General features: G+C 39.2%; 1 long non-coding RNA gene across 2 annotated transcripts in view; it reads right to left on the reverse strand.

Annotated features, from left to right (window-relative positions):
• LOC110256680 overlaps positions 1-17,745 on the reverse strand; it is an 82,093-nt gene extending 64,348 nt beyond the window's left edge. The window contains exons 1-4 of one of the 2 annotated variants that reach the window (XR_002338549.1): positions 17,230-17,745; positions 11,625-11,768; positions 10,896-11,041; positions 3,371-3,405 (exon numbers count right to left, since the gene is read on the reverse strand). This is a non-coding gene — a long non-coding RNA (uncharacterized LOC110256680). Of the gene's footprint in view, positions 1-3,370; positions 3,406-10,895; positions 11,769-17,229 lie in introns of both variants that reach the window. The other variant, XR_002338548.1, reaches the window with a different exon arrangement.

Below are 18,882 nucleotides of genomic sequence, written 5' to 3' on the forward strand. Positions count from 1 at the left end.
AGCATCTCTTCACTTCCTGACTGTGTCACATTTTGGTAATTCTTGCAATATTTCAAGGCTTTTCAGTGATCGGTGATCTTTGATGTCATTATTGCATGAAGATTATGACTCCCTGAAGTCTTAGATGAGGAACAGCATTTTTCAGCAAAAGTATTTTTATTTTCAAAAAAATTTCTTGGCTGCCTCCATGGCATGTGTAATTTCCCAGGCCAGGGATTGAACCTGTTCCACAGAAGTGACCTGAGTTACAGCAGTGGCAACATCAGATACTTAACTTGCCGAGACACCAGGGAACTCCATAATATTTTTAATTTTTAGCAATCCGGTATTTTTCAATTAAGGTATGTACATTGGCTTTTTAGACATAATGCTATGCAACACTTAATAGACTACAGTATAGTGTAAACATAATTTTCTATGCACAGGGAAGCCAAAAAGTTCATGTGAGTCACTTTATTGCAATACTTGCTTTATTGAGGTGGTCTGGTACTGAACCACAATATCTCCAGGTTGTGCCTGTGACTCCAGGTGCCCAAGAGGTGGACTGTAATAGACATGGTACTGCACTGCCCACATAGAAGCTCTTTAGGACTAAAACATTCATTCACTCAACTACTGGTAGTGTAATAGCCAATAGCACTTGGTTGTCCTTCCTGTTGTTATTGTAAATAGGGTCTGGCTGTTTGCCACTAAAAAGCTGAAAAAATAGCAAGATTTGTGGAAAGAAAAGTTTGCTTTATTTTGGAGGCCAGCAACAGGGATGGGGTGGGGAGGCAGACTCATATCCAACAGCTGACTCCCCATCAATGACAACCGGTGGGCAAGATCTTTTAAAGGGGAGTTTCAGGGTCAGATAGGTGGAGGAAGGTGGCTACATGCAGAAACAGTACAGTCAGCTCTGACAGTCATCTTGAATGGTCATGAAGTGGTCTAATCAGCATCATCTTGATTGCTTTAAGTACAGTTAATCTTCAGTCCCAGGGTCAGTGTGTCCCCACTGCTTTGAGGCCAGGTGTCAGAAATGTGGCAAGTTGATGCCATGGTTACAGTCTGGTCATCCTGGAGTTAACGTCTTCCACCTGTGGTAAGGGCCCTCCCAGAACAAAGGGAACACAACATGGCATAACCAGCACCTGTGTGCGCATGTGTAACTCTGTGGCAACAAGACAGTGGGTATCCATGTGCAACTTTGTAACATGGACCATCCAACCAGAATTTACCGAATGTATGTTATCTTATAAGGGGGACAAAGGGATCAAAGTGTAAAAGAAAAATAATGGAGGGTATATAAGACAGCACCCCGCTGCATTTAGGGCTTAGCCTTTGGATGTGAATCCACTGAGCTAGTGCTGGCACGAATAAATGTTCCTTCCTGGCAAAAAGCCCATGTCCCATCTCTCTGTACGAGAATCCTACAACACACCTGGTGGGGGTTTCAGTATCTACAAAACAGCTCACAGGATATGACTCCGAGTATTATCTATAGCCCTTGAGAAGAAACTAAAGGTCCTTGACTTTGCTAATAGGTTAATAAACTATGATTATTTTGTCCTGTTTGACTGCTTTCCTTTGCTTCTGCATTTTCTCACTTCTCTGAATAAACTAATTGCTTGGCTTCAGCTAAGGTTTTTCTATAGACAAAACACAGGTGGAAGCCATGGGGGGAAGGTCCTGCTCCGTTTCGACCCTCCCTTTTCTTTGACTCCCCTCAGTCTTGAGGAAGGACTGGTACAGAGCAAGAAAGGAAATAAAGTTTTGGATCGAGAGGCTAATCATAAAGTTGGCAGAGGAACTCAGTTTTAGTTTCCATTTTTGTTTCATTTTCCCCCAATTATTTGAGGGAATGGGGCAGCAACTGTTCTGGATCCTGCTGAAATGGGGCATAGTCCCGCCTAATAAAGGGGAATGGACATAAGAGTTGGAAATAATCTTGGGTTCCAAGCTTAGCATCAATATTTTGCCAGGCCTAACTTTTGTTTACATATTGGTCTAGCCCACCCACATTGGGGGAAAACTGATCAGACATAACATGTGTTGAGGTATGGTGATGGGAGAATACTTTATAGGATATACATTTTGTCAATTATATCCAGTTGTCACCCAAACATTGTATGTGTGCTTTAAGCAGTAGATTTAAAGCTAGCAGTGATAAATGTCATGAGTATCCATACTCTGTGACAACTTCACTAGATAATTTATAACTAGAAGTATGACTGACAACATAATACCAGAATTATTAAAATTTGAGAAACTTCATAACTTTTAGAACATTTATATTAATGACATTTCCCATGCAATGTTTATCATTATTATTTGACAATATTTTCCATGTGATTTAACATACCAAGTAATCCTAACTCATCTAGAAAACTTTACTATCTGAACAGAGACAAAACAAAACTCGGTCCTGCATCAGTTTACTCGGTCTTGCATCAGTCCCAGTTTATAACAAAATTCATTCACCTAGTTTTACTCAATCTAATCTTAATCTTAACAATGTACAAAATTATATTATCAAAGTTCCCTTTTTCACAAACTTTCATCACTTTATCGATCCATATTCATCATCCCCTATTTTTTCCATCCAGAAACAACCAACAGTAGAGCAAAATTATTATTTTCCTCAACAAAAACATCTCCATTCCTTCTACTTTCTCTCACCGACAACCTTTTCTTGCTGAAAACACATATTCCACTTCCCTTACTATTTTTAATAGCTTTAATTATACATTACTTTTTTTAACTCTTAAAATCCTTAACAAAACCAAGAAACAAGTAACTGAACTGTTATACCAGCTCAAGGACAAAATAATAGTTAATTTCAAGCTTTTCCATAGGTATACTTCTGCTCTCTCAGCATCAGAATTCTCCAAACAGTATTTTACCAAGCTAGCTTTCTCTAACTGCATATGCAAAAAGAACTACTTTTAGAATTTCAAAAGGGTTTCTGAATACTGTTGGTGGCCACAGGGTTACAAAAAAAAGATCATCTTTCTTTAGTCATAGCTAAAGTTTTTCTAATGAATTGAACCTGAAATTCCCATTTAACAAAAGGCAACAAGGATACCAATCACACAAATGGAATACACATTCACATACCAGAAGACAGAATTGTCACAAATCCTCCAAGAAGATGACCTGTACAGAGTCCAAAACAAACACTTGCCCAACCCAAACTGTCCTCAACGCCAGACACATACCAGAACTAACTGGCAAAGTGTCCAAAAAGCAGTCAGTACTCACAACAGGTCCCCAGATGGAGACGGACATCTGTACCAATTGGCAAAATGCCCAAATGGCACTTTATGCCCAAAAGTGCATACTGGTGCACTTACTTGGTGCCTTGCTGGGTGCATACCGGTGGACTTACTTGGTCTTGGAGCTCGTCAGCTCATCTAGATGCACCTTTCCATTCCACCACGGAGGAGCAGAAGCCGGTAGCCAGTACCGAGCAAGGGAGAAACAGAGAGAATCAATGGCTTTGTAATCTGCTAGGCATGTCCCCCGAAACCTCCCTCTTAGGGGCAGTAGCCAGGAGCAACAGGCTCATCTAGCCCATCCTAGCACTGTCATGGTGGCAGGTCTACTCTGGGAAACCCAGGGAGCCAGATCTCGAGAGAGCACAGCCCCACATTGGGCAGGTGCAAAAGTGGAGTTCAGCTGCTCGCCACTTAAAATCCAATAAAGAGGCAAAGTTGTTGGAAGGAAAAGTTTGCTTTATTTCAGAAGCCAGCAGTGGGGGGGGGGGTGAGGAGGAGAGTGGACTCATGTCCAAAGGCTGACTCCCCCCACCAGTGACAACCACTGGGCAAGACATTTTAAAGGGGAGTTTCAGGGTCAAATAGGTGGAGGGAGGGGGGCTACATGCAGAAACAGCAGGGTCAGCTGACAGTCATCTTGCAAGTGATCATGAGGTGGTCTGCTCAGCGTCATTTTGATTGTTTTAAGTACAGTTAATCCTCAGTCCCAGGGTGGGTTTGCTTCCATTTCCTTGAGGCCAGGTCTCAGATTTGTGGCAGCTTAGGTCATGGCTACAGTCTAATCAACATGGAATTAACTTCTTTCACCTGGTGGGGATTGCAGACTCTACAAGACAGCTCACAGGATATGGCTCAGAATATTTTCTATAGCCCTTGAGGAGGAAGTAAAGGTCTTTGACTTTGCCTAATAGGTTAATAAACTATGATCATTTTGCCGTGTTTGACTGCTTTCCTCTGCTTCTGCATTTTCTCTTTTCTCTGGTTAAACTTATTCTTTGGCTAAGGTGTTTCTACAGATAAAAAGCAGGTGGAGGTTATGGTGAAGGACACAGCGTCCTGCTTTGTTTTAACACCATTTGCCCTTGTTGAAGAGAGCCTTCTTGTCCAGGATCACCCCCACTCCCTGGGGCAGCTTCATCTAGGGGATGGAAGATAAGAGTAGAAGGGCCTGGAGGATTCGCTGACAACTTTGTTGTTACTATATTTGGCAACAAAATTCCTTTACCCAGTCTTAGCTCTTTTATTGCCCAAGAGTGGGCAGAGAAACACGACCCAGTGAACTTTTTACATAATCCCTAAATAAAAACCTAACCCATGACATCCTCATTTTTGCCTTTCCTATGCCATATATATATATATATATATATTTGCTATAGTCTCATATTTATATTTGGGATAATTCTTTTTCAGCTTTTAGCATATTTTACAGGCAAGTATACAGGCAACAGAGTCTTCCAGATTTGTTAATCTGAAAACAGCTATAAATTGTTGCTATTATGGGACATGTTCTCCCTTGGATAGAATTCTAAGATGGCACATTACATTTTTTTTTCCCTTTCAATACTTTAGAAATATCATTTAATTGGCTTATGTTTTCAATCAGTCACATCATTAAAGTAGCTATCAGTTTATTAGTTTTCTTGAAGGTAATCCATCTTTTTTCCTTCCCTCTGGAAACTTTTAACTTATCACTATTTTTGGTTTTTAATTGTTTGTGTATCATTTTTTAGGATTGAGTTTTATTTTTTTTCTCTTCTTAGAATTCTTGGAGTTTCTTTAATTTGTCAGGTTAAAAAAAAATGGCTAGTGTTTCTCCACATTTTTCTTCACCTGATGCTCTGATTCCATGTTTTGATACCTTTTTAACATATATTCTGTGTTTTCATATCTTCTTTTTCTATTTTCTGTTTTTTTGGTGTCTGCCTTTAATTTGGATATTTTCCACAGGTTTCTTTTTCTTTTTTTTTTTTTTGTCTTTTTTGCTATTTCTTTGGGCCGCTCCCGCGGCACATGGAGGTTCCCAGGCTAGGGGTCTATTGGAGCTGTAGCCCGGGGCCTACGCCAGAGCCACAGCAACGCCAGATCCGAGCCGCATCTGTAACCTACACCACAGCTCATGGCAACACCGGATCGTTAACCCACTGAGCAAGGGCAGGGACTGAACCCGCAACCCCATGGTTCCTAGTCGGATTCGTTAACCACTGCCCCACAACGGGAACTCCACCACAGGTTTCTGATGCTTCTGATATATTCAATACTTAATTTTAGTGACTGAATTTTTCACTTACCTAATTTTTGGTTTGATGCATTTTCAGATTTTAAGTCTGTGACCACAATTCTCTCCTTTCCTCTACTTTTAATATATTAATTATAATTAAAATTCTTTTCTGAAAATTTTGATTTCTTTTTAAATCTTTTATTCCTTTTGTCCCCTATTGATTTGATGTCAGTCTTTATTTTTGCCCTGTATCATGCTTTATTGATTGAATCCTGGACTTACAAATGAAAAAACATAGGGGATTATTGCTGATGCTTTCTTTCTGCAAAGATGCTTACATTTTCTTGTCAGGCAGGCAGTGTTTCAGTAAATAAGATTTCTCTCTTCAACAATGGTTTTAGGCTTTGTTGATCTATTTTAGTTTTGTGTTTAATCCTAGAGAATGATCCTTGTTTCTAAGGCCAAGTCCTTCTGGGTTCTTAACAGAAATCCCCAGATACTTGCGAAGGCCCCTCTTGGCAAGGTTTGAACTCTACCTCTCACATCCTTGGCTCTGGGTGCAGAAATCTGTGCTCAGGTCTTTCACTTACTAAAGTTTTGTGCTGGGTTTCATGGAGTTTTCCTGTTGCATGAAGAATTTGGGAGTTATTCAATGACTCGAGGATATTTGAACGCAGATTTTGAGACTTGTTTCTCTGTGATTCCCTCTGCTCCAAAACATTGTTCTTCATATTTATGCTGTTGTTGGCCTGGGGTTTGGTCTCTGACTCTTCAGACTCTTCCGTTCACTAAAACGGACACTTACTGCTTGGGGCTCTATTCCCTGCACTGCCGACCAGAAAATGTTCTTGGAAAAAAACTCAAGAATAATGTGTCCTTCACCTTGTGTGTTACACTTATCTCAAGTACTGTGGACACTCAGGTACTATTTAAGTTGGTTGCTCTTCAATGCAAACATGTAACCATGTATATCATATATCTATATATTTGTGTGTTTTTATATTTATGTATATCTATGTGGAACGTTAATCTAATCCACACTTTGTTGAGTTATATCTCTGCCTCTCTTGGTAACTTCATTCTTTAATGAACTGCATTCCACTTCAATGCAGCCTATACATCAGTATACTGAAATGTTTGCTGTTCTCTAAACATTGCTCTTATTTTCCTATTTTTACATATGGGATTCCTTCTTTCCTTGATACCTTTATCTACTTAATTGACTTTGTAAATGTCTACTTGTCTTTCGGGTTGCTACTCAGACATCTTTAACTGTCTCTTTTTCCCCAACATGATGAATTGGTTAGTTTTTGCATGCCGAATGATGAATTGGTTAGTTTTTGAAATGCTGTCCTTAGCTGTCCACATACAATTTTCATAATACATTGTAAGATATTTATTTGTCTGTTTTCCTTCCTAGATTGTAAGTTTTTATTGAGGGGGAAATTTTGTGCATTTTAATATCCCCAGGGTCTGCTACTATAATGTCTGACATACAGCATAAGCTTTGTCATTCTCAGTGGCTTAATGAATAAATATTTTTGCCTCCATCACTATAGACTTCATGTTTAGAGAGACTGTTTGAAACAGGTGAGTTTTGGAGTCCTATTATTCATGATGGGGAAAGCTGTTGAGTAGAGAAATCTCTTTGTCACTATCAGTCCAGAGACTCTCCCAGTGGATAACTGACACTAATCACACACCTTTATGTTGGTTGAATTACTTGGAAACACTAATTTTGTTTAGCTTACTTTTCCCAACTTAGCTTACCCTTTTAAAGCCGACTTCCTACCCTCCTTACCTCTACACCTCTGAAAAATGCAACCTGCTCATTCCACCTTGAATAATGCTGTTTAGCCTCCTCTATTGTTTCTTTCCTCTACACTTAGGCAAATTCAGCATATCCTTCAAGGGCTAGACTATACCTTGTCCACTCCATGAAAACTCTCTGGCCACTCCGTGCTGCCTTTTTCCTCCTGTCTCTGATGGATCACAGATTCACATTCAATTTGTTTTGGCCAAATTTTCTATGGGTTTTATCTTGCCTTCACAACAGACTATCTGTTTCTTGTGGACAGTTAGTAGGTTATTTTATCTTTCCCCCATATTGTCAAACACTAAAGAAACCAGCATATTGGTGAACTAATAAAAGAATCACAGAAAGTTCTTAATTAAATATATGGTCATCTTTCTCTTTGTGTTGGAAATGTAGTAATTATATTGATTAATAAAGGATTTTCCTTATTTTAAATAGTATTCTCTTAAGCGCTTAACAATTTTTGCTTATCCAGTTTGCCATAACTTTACTACACATTTTATTTACTTAGTGATGCTTCCTTACATTGGCTTTAAATTCTTTCTCTCTCTTTCTTTGCACAAATTAGCCTCACTTCAAATATGAAATTACAAGTTACACTATTTAAGCTTTCTTTTTTCCTTTTATGCATGAGAAAATTATTTTTTTGTATTATCTAAATTCTCTTGCAAGTCACCAGAGCCACACTGTCCATACAGAGGATAAGCCAGTCTTAGTTTATTACATTTCTATTATATTTTATTTGTCTATTTAATCTGTCTTCATAAATGCTGGAGACATGGTTTCACTCTAATTAGATACCATCCTGGTGTCAGCCATCTTAGGGAATTAATCCAGGCACTACCATTTACCTTCTGCCCCAACCTTGGCATTTACCTCTTTGGGCTAATTTTTATGTCATATACTTTGAGTCCAGATTCTTTCTGTCTAAACCATTTAGACTGATCATGCAGCTTAGCAGTCTGCGTGGCCTTACCACTGGGTTTCTTACTTTGATCATGCATCTCCATCCACGTTCCCTGAGCCCACTTTTCACTCATCAGAGCAGTAGTTATGAGGTGGGAAGGAATCAGACACAGACGGCTCAAAGAAGTCACTAGCTGTGAAAGCCAGTCATGCCATCTCACCCTGCCCAGCAGCAGCAGGAAGTATTTGCTATCAAACCTAGGTCTGTGTGCATATAATCTTCAGAAACACAATTTCTTTCTCTTTCTTTCTTTTTTTTTCTTTTTTTTGCTGCACCTGTGGCATATGGAAGTTCCTGGGCCAGGGATTGAATCTGAGCTATAGCTGTGGCAATGCCTGGATCCTTCAACCCACTGTGTTGGGCTGGGAATGAAACCCACACCTCCGCAGCGACCTGAGCTGCTGCAGTCGGATTCATAATGCACTGCGCCACAGTGGGGACTCTGGCATTTAACTTCTTTAAGCTCAATTTTTTCATCTGAAAAAAATGTGACTATGAGTACATGCCTGCTGGCATTAATGTGATGATTAAGTAACAACATGAATTAATGTTCTTGTTATTCCTAGCAAGGCAAGCATTCTTCTCAGGGAGCCATGAGAACAGGAAAACACAAGACAAAAATTAAGAGGAATAATTTTTTTTTCTGAGATGAATCTTTGTTAAAAATCAAAAGACAGAGCCAATAATACAAAAATTGCTAAGTGGAAAAATTTAAAAAAAAAAAGGAGCTATATAGTAGACTAGAGAGCAAAAGCTACATGGGCAGAAGGCCACGAAGAATCTTTCTGCTGGGGAGACATGAAGAATGAATGCAGGGCAGTTCATCCTTGAAGGACAATGGAGTGGAAGTCTGACAAACTTCTTTTTTTATTTTTAAATTTGTTAATATTTTTATTAAAGTATAGTTGATTTACAGCGTTGTGCCAATTTCTGCTGTATAACTGATGAACTTCTCTGTTGAGGCACGCTGTTTTCCCGAGCAACAGTCACACTATTCAGAGTATTCACTCCATGGCCACCAGTTTGCATCTTTTACACTTGTCATCCTTTTGGCCAGGGTTTTGAGCTTTTTAATGGTTATCTATGCTTGGTGTAAGGAAGCAATCAGTTTCAGGAGACAGCATGCTCTTGCTCATAACAGTAGGATGGTAAACGTTGCTTGGACATTCTACTAACTCTAATCAAGCTTAATTGTTGCCACTCACAATGTTGTTTCTCAGAGCACAAAAGAAGGACTTTAAATACTGTGGCCTGGCAATAGCGGAGCCTGATTCTGTTAGGGAGCCAGGAACCTAGGTCCTGCGATGATCACGATAATGATTGGGTATAGGGTTAATTTCTCCATCCCAATGCCATAAAATTGAAAAGAACTTGCATGAGAATTTTCCTGAGCATTAAAATGGATTTCAAGTAGACAAGCAGTAATTGCATTTAAACAATTGTAAATACATCGACTAAAACATTGTATTTATCTGTGTGGTTACTTGGCCAGACACATCTAGAGGACTGGAGTAAGAGTATTAGCAGTAAAACTCATCTGAATATTTCTGGAGGCTGAGGTCCCATAGAAACTTGGGAAAGGCAGGGGATATAATAGAAAAAGGACGTGGATTTGATTCATACACCTATGTATAAATTCTAGCTCTGCCTCTTGAACTAGTGCAAAATGGAGCAAATTATTTCCTCCAAAAGGACAACCTGAAGCTTATAAATGGGAAATAATTTTTCAAGTAGAAATATTAATATCTACTTCATGAAGCTATTTTGATGTCCAAGTGAAAGGATGCTCGTGAAAGAGCCTGTATTAGTTTACGATTGTTGCTGTAAAAAAATTACCATATAACTGGTGAGCTAAAACAACACAGTTTTTAAAATCTAAAACTCTGTAGATCAGAAGTCCAACACAGGTCTTGACAGACTAAAACCAGGGTGTTAACAAGGCTGCATTACTTTCTGAAGATTTAGGGAAGAATACATTTCCTTGCCCTTTTCAGCTCCTAGAAACCCTCTGCTTTCCTTGGTTCATAGCCCCTTCTTCTGTCTTCAAAGCCAGAAATGGTGGGTCCAGGCCTTTGTTGCATTATTTTGATTTCATCTTCTGTATCCCTCTTGCATGTTTAAGAATGCTTGTGATTACACTGGGCCCACCAGGATAATCCAGAATAATCCCCTATCCCAAGGTTCTTAGTTTAATCACATCAGAGTCCTTTTTGCCACGTAGAATAACATACGCACAGGATCCAAGATGAGTATGTTCACGTTTCTGGAGGGAACATTATCCCGCCTGCCACACAGCCCCATCAACTGTGAGAGCTATGTGTATGGTACTATGGCTTATCAGAACACAGTGGCTCTTTATTGAAATTCTGAGGTGGGATGAGGGCTATATTTACCTGACTTTCTCCCCTGTTGCCTTTCCATGGATTTAGAGTGCTAGGTAATAAGGACGCTGATTTACCTCAACACCTTGATGCCTCTAGTTCATGTAATTGGGGTCAAAAATATTTCCTGTCCCATCATGTAAAACTGGTATCAAGCTGCCAAGTGAGGAGATAATGAGTCAAACTAAAAATCAGCAATCAAGTCTTCATTCCCTTCTGAGACAGTAGAGGCAAGAGACAAAAGAAAAGGTACCAGCTCTGTCATGTTCCATGTTTCCCATGAAAAGGTGCCCAGCTTGGGTCAGAAGGCATGAAGTATACATCACGGACTCATCTTACTGCTGAGGATCCTGAAGAAGAAGCTCCTGCCTTTTGATGAGCCCTGGGAGCGGGAAAGAGCTAGGAGTGAAGAAAAACTGAGTCAGAGTGAGGAAAAGTACATAAGTGAGGGCCCCCTGTGAGGAGGGGTTGGCAAAAGCTCTTGGGAAGCGTCCCAGCAGAGGCCTCCAGCAAGACGCCCTCTGAGTGTAAGTACCTGCTCCTGAGTCCTTTACTGAAGCTTCCTCCAGCAAACCACAAAGCCCCAAGTCTGGGATGGGGAGGACAGCTTTCCCCCACGAGGCCTGCTAAGTAAAGTCTTATGAATGCCAGTGGCCAGGCTGAAAGATCATGTAGGATTTTTGCCTGGAGCCAGACTCCTCAGCTGGTATATATTAAAAAACAAACAAGAAATAAGTAAATAGACTCAGAGTAATTGCTGTACCACCTTGCAATCAGAAAACATGTGATTTTTTTGTGGGATGAAAGTATTACTCATTTGTGGATAAAAATGACACTTAGAAATTGCAGGAAATGATGTGAAATATAAGTAGGTACATTTGTAGAAGTGTTACATACTGACCTTTTCCCCTATAATTTTCACAGAATTGCTATTGAATGGGGAACAGGCCTGGAATTAGAACTTGAATCTGAAAATTTTTACCTGAGCATCTATGCTGCTTCTTGATCATAGAGGAGGAATCTTTTTGTTGTTGTTTTCTTAGTGTAAGGAATGTGGTAGCAGAGAAACAAGGAATTTTTTGGTCTGAAGGTACAGCTGATTTTAGCGGGAGGTCCAGAATTCAGCCTAGAGAAAAAAAAAAAAAAAAAAAAAAAAGAACTAAGGATAGAAAATAAATCCATTGTGTTCTTTTTCTTCATTCCCATTCAGCTGAAGCTCTGACATTCCTGGTAGCATATTTTCCAAGACTTTGTCCAGTTGAGATTTAAGTAACTCAGATTATTGCCCTCTTACTATTTCTCCTGGGATCTTAAAACATCACATAATGTAGCAGACTGTTAGGGAGTTCAGGACATGATCTTATTGTGTTGAATTCTGCAGAAATTTCCCTTTACTCATTTTACCACCATAAAGAAATCAATAAGGATAAAAATTTAAAAGGCAAGAAAAGAATGCAGTGGTGGCATTGACGGAGGCGAAGAAGTGTTTTTGTTTTTCATTTTATTTTTTTTTTGATGGGAAGGGGCAGAGAAGGCAGGTGGTACCAGGATACATTATAAGAAAGGATGAGTTGAGGGGAAACAAAAATAAAACATGTCCCTTATAATGGACTGGAGGAAGCAGCAGCAGTCAAGAATCAACAGCAAATCCCTTGACTAATTCCTCTCACTCTCTATGTGAAATGAACCTGAAGGTGTTGATTTAGGTAATTTCCATGGATTTGGTCAAATCACAGGTTGTTAAATTCACACTGATATTTATCTGTTTAAAAATCCATTTCTATCCAGGTTAATCTGCACAACCAAAATTTGAACACTTGTGCTAGAGGGCTTGGGCAATTCTAGTGAGGAGCTAGCTTAACTCTCCTTTAATTCTAAAATTGGAACATATTCACTGCTTTGTCCACAGGCAACCACTCCCCTCCCCACAAAAAAATGTCTTCCTGTCCACTGGTTTGGAACTCTGCATTCTTAAAGTACTGAGTTTCTGAAACGAACAGCAGGGGGCTGGTAGGTAGCATCCAAGAAGTCTCTATTGTCCCCAGAGAGAAAACGCACCAGATTTCCCCCCACCCATCTGTCAGTGTAGTCCAGAGCATTGTTTCCAGATGGGTACCACAAAGATAAAAGCATCTGATAATATTCTTAGGATTTTTTTTTTTTTTTTTTTTTTTTTTTTTTTTTTTTTTTGCTGTTGTTGTAAAAAGATGCTCGGAAATCGGAATGATGTTCAGAAAAGTATTTCTTTATATCACCCCCAAGCTGAAGTGCTTTAAATGGAATCATGACTCACCTCATGGTATATGCATTTAATGCTGTATTTTCGAGGTCCTCAGGGCACCTCCAATTTATCAATATCCCATTCACCTACCCTCCCATCCCTACCCTGACAAGTGTCTTCCTTCTCAGAGTAAAATTCAGAATCCTGAACACTATCCCCCCCAATCCTGCCTAATCTGGCTTTTCATTGTCTCTCCATCTTCATATCTGGTCATTTTCCCTGCACACTGTCTATAATGATCAGGTTTCTAAAAGGAGTCTCCCCTCGATGCCTTGGAGACGCCCATGTGCTACAGTTTCTTTGGATTTTATTATACCTTTCAATACCTTCTTCTTTTCCTAATTAAACTCCATTCACTTTTGATATCTCTCTATATAAGCTAAATATATATATATATATATATATACACACATAGATGATATATATATATATATATATATACACACACACACAGCTATTTAGGGCCGCACCTATGGCATATGAAAATTTCCAGGCTAGGGGTTGAATCAGAGCTACAGCTGCTGACCTACACCATAGCCACAGCAACGCCAGATCCAAGCCACCTCCGCAATCTACGCCACAGCTCATGGCATCACTGGACTTTAACCCACTGAGCGAGCTCACGAATCGAACTCCCATCCTCATGGATACTAGTCATATTCATTTCTGCTGAGCCACGATGGGAACGCCAGCCTTTTGTATTATTGTTTCATTATCACATCTTCAGAGAACAGTTCTCTGACCACTCCTACTCCCACACTACATCAATTTCCCTATGATGAGCTCTTATAATACCCTACACATTCCTTTCAAGGCAGGTAGAACCACACAACTGCATAGGTAAATATGCCGATATATCTTTTTTCTCCACTGAACAGCAAACTCTCTGAGGATGGGGACCTCATCTATTTCACTCTCTATTTTACCACCGGCTCTTTGTGTAGTACCTAGTACAGGATATAGTATATAGATTTTTGCTGAATAAATGACTTTGTACATTATAGGCCTGAGAATGAACACAGAGTAACTATTCAAATTCAGAGATTTGTGGGTGGCTGTTTAAAATAGTTGAATTTAAAAAAAAAAAGCATTTTCTACATGGATGCTTAAGTCATCAAAGCAATATCCTAAGCATATGCATGTTGTATTATATTTGTTTTTTTAATAAAATGATAACATGCACACCACTCTCCACGTGCTAGTATCCATACTAATTGTCACCTTTCCTATGTGGACACTGAAAAATTCCCCTTGTGCTTTGCAGCTTATTAGATTGTAGATGCATATATTCATGTTTGTGTGCATGCTTTTATTTTCTTATTCAAACTGTAAACCCATTGAAAAATAATGACATCTTTATTCTGTTACAGCAAAAAGTGCATTGTTAAATAATACTTATTCACTGGTGTTGTGGGAACCAGCTCGTACTGGCTCTAAAGAGCTGATTGTGAGCTTTTTTTCCCCAGTCCTGTGTTCAGTATGTCAAATACATAGCTTGTAGTCAGGACATGGTGGGAGTATTTACAGCATGGAAATCAGTAAATAGGAGAAATCAGGATTGTTTTCCCTGGGGAGCTGGTTGTTAAATATTTACTAGCAAAAACTGGTTATCTTACTATTTATGAGTTAAGGATAACAACGATTGACTCTATCTTGAAAAAATTAAGAGGCTCTCAGAGAAATTTACAGCTGGTGGATCACTAACTGTGATGTGGCTGTGATATTCAGATTTATGTAGATGTGATGATTGGCTTAGAAGAGTGAAGATATTCCCTATTATCTTATAGGTAGGAAAGGTAGGAGATTCCTCAATCATTCAGAAGCTGAATCCTTCAAAGATACGAACAAAGGGCAGTGGTAAGTCTATAATTTAGTATTTGTTGGTGTCATTGTGAAAAAGGAGCAATGCTAATAATTGGGGGAGAAGAAATCTATTTTGGAGTTATTGCTGGGGTAAAAAGACATGGAATGATAATAATGTTTGATGGCCTTTGTTAGGAAGACACAGGAACTTGGAAATGATGTAAGCAGAAGCATGAAAACAATCAGTGCACTAAGTCTGGGTGGATAAGAGCATTCCATACAGACTAATACTGACAGTTGAAAACATAACGAGGCAATTTCAGAAATAGGGTCTTAGGGTCACAAGACCCTAAAAAGAAAACTTCTGAATTGGAATTGAGAGTTTAGCAAGGGTGATACCACAATGACCTAGTTGAACTGCCAAGGTTCAGACTCAAAGACCCAATAAAAGATGATTGGAAAGAGAGTGCAGAGTTCAGCCTGGATTTGTGGGGCCTGGGCAGCCTGCCCTCACCCCTCGATCCTAGTGTCTCCTTTTGCTGAAATTCTACTGCACTCATCGCCTGTTTTTCTCACAAAATGTTAAGGTTTTCGTGCTTCTGGTAATAACTATCTTCAAATGCAGCATCTTTAGTTCTTCTCTCAGCTACTTTTGTGCATGGCAAAAAATACAGTTCCTACAGATGTCTCCAGTTTGAAAACAGCCATTCACTGCATCTAAGTCCAAAGCATCCTTCCCACCTATAGTGCTAGCAATCACCAGACACATCCTCCAAACCTCTTTATGTATTTTTTTGGTCCTAAATCTAAACTCCTAACTGCACAGCTTGTAAATTTTCAGGCCTGGCTACTTCATGCTATATCCTCTCATGGGATATTAGAGCCAGCACAACCATCTCTCTTGGAGCTAACTAAAACATTGGACTTTCTTCTTTTTTCTCTTCTGTTTGTTTTGAATGAATTCCTGGTCTCAGCGATGTAGGTGGTCCAGCTTTGTACACTGCTGCGTACTTTAATTAAGTTTGTTTCTGGATCATACAATTGGTTGCCTGCTGAGGATCCCAAGCTTAGTAGGGGTTTTTGGAGGGCCTTTCTATTCTCTTATTGGATCCTGTGGTGGGCCCTCCAAAGAGTATTGGATTTTAGAGATATTTGGGCTCTCTTGAATTTGTTTAGTTCATATTGATTTCTGAAATCTACTTACAGTTATTTGTTTCTGTTTCATGATTGTGAAACTTTAGATTTAATATATAAGCATATAATCTGGATCTAAGAACAAGCTAGAAAAGTAGACTATTTTCTGTTTTGTTATTATTACCTTTGTTGTTTATTTTTGCCATGGGTTCAGCTAAGAAATTAGCAGGAAACTAATCAGAGAAACTTGTAAATTCTTCATTTCAGGCACTAGTTTAGATGGAAAAGTGAAATGTGGACTAAAATAGACTGTAATCTCAGCCTTGCCACCACCAGCTTAATGACCTTGAGCAAGCCACCTCATCTTTTCAGTTGTCTGTTTCTTCAGCTAGAAAATGAATGAGTCTAAGGCTTTTTCTAGTTCTAATATTCTATGAAGACATAGCACAGAAGCCAGAAAACCCTGGAGAGGGACAGAACTGTTTTAGTCCAGTGAATAGCTGGATAAGACTGAAGATCAGTAGATATTAAAATGTCAAGAGGTAATGACTTTATTTTCTCCAAAAAAGGTGTATCATCCATAGCATATCCACATATAATGTTACTGAAATAAGGCAAGATAAAAGAAAATGGCAGGGGAGATAAAAACAAATCTGACTATTTGCCAGACACTATGCCAACTGATAAAAACAAATCTGACTATTTGCCAGACACTATGCCAACTGCTTTGCAGATACCATCTTCTATTCTGTAGCCTCCAATGGCTTGATCTGGGATCTCAGTTCCCAGACCAGGGATTAAACCCAGGCTGCAGTAGTGAAAGCAATGACTCCTAACTACTAGGCCACCAGCAAACTCCCACACACCATCTTCTTATAATACAATAGCTCTATGAAGTAGGCATTATGATCCCGACCTTATACATGGACCTTAAAGAGGGTAAGCAATTTGTTTAATGTCAGGTCACAAATGAATTAGATTGAACTGCAATCTAAATCTTGAAGTAAATGACATTGCCAACACATGAGGAAAGGAGACTGGTGCCAAACCACATTCTTTACCAAGTTGCTGGGTTTAATATTGGATAGCTGGGGAACTCCACCATCCACCCTCCTTAGGAAAGACTGTAGGAGGTTTTGTTCTTCAGTGGGTGAACAAATCTGGAGCCCATGTTCTTCCATCAACAGCATAGCTTTGACAAAGTAAGAAAAAAAATCTCATTCATGGAGTTCCTGCGGTGGCACAGCGGGTTAAGGATCTGGCATCACCACAGCTGTGGCATAGGTTGCAGATGTGGCTCAGATTCGATCCCTGGTCTGGGAATTTCCAAGTGCCATGGGTGGAGAAAAAAAAGGAAAAAAAATCTTACTCATGACAGGTAGATGTAAGATGAAGCACTGCTCTGCTTGTCCCTTCCTGGAAGACAACACCTCTGCCATGTTCACCAACAATATTCCCAAGGACTGATTCTTGAACACACCATCCAGTTTTCTGAGGAAGAGGAGAGTAGGTTAAGTGCGTTGTATAAGTGGTCCTATATCCAGAAAAAAAGGTAATTTTACCTTCAAGCAGTTTGTACACACAGTTCAAACCTATGAAGATTGCCGCCTATAAAATAAACTCACCTTGCTTCCTGTTCATTGTTTGGCTTGGACTTTTTTTTTTGCATATGTTAAAAATAGTCAATAAATCTGGAGTTAATGTGCCTATACTGGACCATAAAAGATGGGATACAGTTAATGTCTAGATAATCATTATGCTCTGCCAGTCTAGACAAGCTAAACTGTAGGTGATGAACAGACCCATAAAATAAGAACAGATACTGGTTGTTGTAAGCTGTTGACACTTGGGAAGGTTTATTATGCAATATTATTGTGCATTAGCTGACTGATACAGAAATTGGTATTGAATGCGGTACATTATCACAACAAAAGCCTAAAATATTGTCTTTGGGACTGGGAACAAGTAATGAGAAACTACTTAGAAGATTCTGGAAAGGCAGCAATCCATGTTATGTAGTGGTAACATTGTAAGCATAGCTCTCACCTGTGGAATACAGAGGATGTGATTAACAAACTCGAACCTTAAGCTAAATGGTTTTGAGTCAAATAATGAAAATGTGAGTCGGTGTCTGCTAGGTGAATTCGATGAGTTCAGAAAAAAGATTTGCAAATATAATTGAGAGGGAATATTTGTAGTCCACACATTCCAAGATTTTCAGGAAATAATACAATTTTTCAATCATTTCAGTTATTTGGCCAGTCAAATAACACTTTAGGACAAAGCTCCAATTCTAGTTGCTGCTGTGAAGACACAACTTAAAGGCAAAGAAATGTAGAATGCCTTTGTTACATTCTTTGTTAAGAACCTCTGAAGGGGGTCCTCATCGCTATCAAGGGCCCTGGCAAACAGGCACTGGCTACAGGCCCTGCCCATTGCCTCCATCTCCTGGAAGCATGTTCAGGCTGTACGCTGGCGTGCCCTCTATCAAGGGGATAACATCTTGCACAAACTGATGAAAGAGATGGCAAGCATCCAAACCAAAAGCAGCCCTCATGCCAAAAAAAATACTAAGCCCTCACAAGTTACCTAGGAGTGCCCCTGTACATAAATAGCCCTCTAAGATTACAGTAGATAATTGTTTTCCCTAAACTCACAGAATAGGAAAAATAAAAGCAAAATAAGAGGCACAGGAACCATTCCTAGTTAAAAGAACAGGAGAATTCCCCTGAGGAAGCAAACAATGAAAAAGACTTCTTCATTCCAACAGACATCAACTTCAAAAAGGAGGTAATGAAAATACTGATGGCATTAAGAGCGGATATGAACAGTAATGCAAATTTTTTTAGAATGGAACTAGAAACTATAAGGAGGAGCCAAGAAAAACTAGAAAATTCATTTGCAGAGATGTAAGCTGAGTTAAAGGCATTGAAGAACAGAATGAATAATACAGTGACTTGGAAGATAGAATAATAGAAATCACCCAATCAGGACAGAAGACAGAAAATCAAATGAAAAAACT

The sequence above is a fragment of the Sus scrofa genome, chromosome 14 (assembly GCF_000003025.6).
Source record: "Sus scrofa isolate TJ Tabasco breed Duroc chromosome 14, Sscrofa11.1, whole genome shotgun sequence".
Lineage (NCBI taxonomy): Eukaryota > Metazoa > Chordata > Mammalia > Artiodactyla > Suidae > Sus > Sus scrofa.